Below are 2,382 nucleotides of genomic sequence, written 5' to 3'. Positions count from 1 at the left end.
GGCTGCGTTCCTTTTGATGGGCCTTCCTTGCTCTTTGTCCGAGGTCCGACCTTTAGGTGTGAGTTTTAGGACAAGGTCGGACCTCTTGCGGATTTGCCGAGTTGGAGGACCCCGGTCAGGGTATGAACAGAAACCAAAAATATTTTGTGTTTCTTGTTTGAGTCTTGTGTCATGTTTTAAGTTTGGTGTCAATTGCATGATTTAAAAATTCTTGCATTTTTCGAAAATTCATGCATTCATAGTGTTCTTCATGATCTTCAAGTTGTTCTTGGTAAGTCTTCTTGTTTGATCTTGATGCTTTCTTGTTTTGTGTCTTTTATTGTTTTTCATATGCATTTTTTCATTCATAGTGTTTAAACATTAAAGATTTCTAAGTTTGGTGTCTTGCATGTTTTCTTTGCATCAAAAATTTTTCTAAAATATGTTCTTGATGTTCATCATGATCTTCAAAGTGTTCTTGGTGTTCATCTTGACATTCATAGTGTTCTTGCATGCATCATATGTTTTGATCCAAAATTTTCATGTTTTGGGTCATATTTGTGTTTTTCTCTCTCATAATTAAAAATTCAAAAATCATAAAAATATCTTTTCCTTTTTTCTCTCAAAATTTCGAAAATTTTAGTTGACTTAGTCAAAAAATTTTTAAAATTAGCTATTTCTTATAAGTCAAGTCAAATTTCCAATTTTAAAAATCCTATCTTTTCAAAACTTTTTCAAAAATCAAATTCTTTTCATTTTTTATTTAATTTTTGAAAATTTAATTTTTCTTTTAAAATATTTTTTTCAAAAATCTTTTTCTTAGTTTTATCTTTATTTTTGAAAATTATGCTAACAATTAATATGATTGATTCAAAAATTTGAAGTTTGTTACTTTCTTGTTAAGAAAGGTTCAATCTTTAAATTCTAGAATCTTATCTTTTAGTTTCTTGTTAGTCAAGTAATCAAATTTAATTTTAAAAATTAAATCTTTTTCAATCATATCTTTTTATCATATCTTTTTTTTTAATTTTATCTTTTTCAAAAATTTGATTTCAAAATATCTTATCTAACTTCTTATCTTCTTATCTTTTCAAATTTGATTTTAATATCTTTTCCAACTAATTATTTGACTTTTTGTTTGTTTCTTATCTTTTTCAAAACCACCTAACTACTTTTCCCTCTCTAATTTTCGAAAATACCTCCCTCTTTTCAAAAGTTCTTTTTAATTACCTAATTGTTTTAAATTTTAATTTTAATTCTATCTCATCTTTAATTTTCAAAAATCATTAACTCCTTTTCAAAATTAATTTTCGAATTCTCTCTCTCATCTTCTTCTATTTATTTATTTATTTACTAACACTTCTCTTCACCTCTTCTCATCTCAAATCACTGCCCCGATCCTTACTCTTGTGTTTGGATTATTCCTTCTTCTTAATCCTAATCCCCTTTCTTCTTCTACTAATAATAAGGATCCTCTTTACTGTGACATAGAGGATTCCTCTTCTTTTCTTGTTCTCTTCTCTTTCATATGAGAAGGAATAAGGAAAAAGGAACTCTTATTGAAGCTGATCCTGAACCTGAAAGGACTCTGAAGAGGAAACTAAGAGAAGCTAAATTACAACAATCCAGAGGCAACCTTTCTGAAATTTTTGAACAAGAGAAGGAGATGGCAGCCGAACCCAACAACAATAATGCAAGGAGGATGCTTGGTGATTTTACTAAACCCACGTCCAAGTTTGATGGAAGAAGCATCTCAATTCCTGCCATTGGAGCAAACAATTTTGAGCTGAAACCTCAATTAGTTGCTCTAATGCAACAGAACTACAAGTTTCATGGACTTCCATCTGAAGATCCTTACCAGTTTTGAACTGAGTTCTTGCAGATTTGTGAGACTATTAAGACAAATGGAGTAGATCCTGAAGTCTACAGGCTCATACTTTTCCCTTTTGCTGTAAGAGACAAAGCTAGAACATGGTTGGACTCACAACCTAAAGATAGCCTGGACTCCTGGGATAAGCTGGTCACGGCTTTCTTGGATAAATTCTTTCCTCCTCAAAAGCTGAGCAAGCTTAGAGTGGATGTTCAGACCTTCAAGCAAAAAGATGGTGAATCCCTCTATGAAGCTTGGGAAAGATACAAGCAGATGACCAAAAAGTGTCCTTCTGACATGTTTTCAGAGTGGACCATATTAGATATATTCTATTATGGTCTATCTGAGTTTTCCAAGATGTCACTGGACCACTCTGCAGGTGGATCCATTCACCTAAAGAAAACGCCTGCAGAAGCTCAGGAACTTATCGACATGGTTGCGAATAACCAATTTATGTACACTTCTGAGAGGAATTTCGTGAATAATAGGACGCCTCAAAGGAAGGGAGTTCTTGAAATTGATGCTCTGAATGC

The 2,382-nt window shown here is 32.1% G+C and overlaps 1 non-coding gene across 1 annotated transcript; it reads right to left on the bottom strand.

The window, feature by feature from the left end:
- Window positions 1–2,044: 2,044 nt before the first annotated feature.
- LOC112804460 (small nucleolar RNA R71) lies at window positions 2,045–2,148 on the bottom strand. Its single transcript, XR_003203075.1, has one exon. It is a non-coding gene; the product is annotated as a small nucleolar RNA R71 (small nucleolar RNA).
- Window positions 2,149–2,382: the final 234 nt, after the last annotated feature.

This window comes from Arachis hypogaea, chromosome 5 (genome assembly GCF_003086295.3).
Source record: "Arachis hypogaea cultivar Tifrunner chromosome 5, arahy.Tifrunner.gnm2.J5K5, whole genome shotgun sequence".
Lineage (NCBI taxonomy): Eukaryota > Viridiplantae > Streptophyta > Magnoliopsida > Fabales > Fabaceae > Arachis > Arachis hypogaea.
The sequence above is the reverse complement of the archived record's forward strand: the minus strand, read 5'-3'. Positions and strand labels throughout refer to the sequence as shown.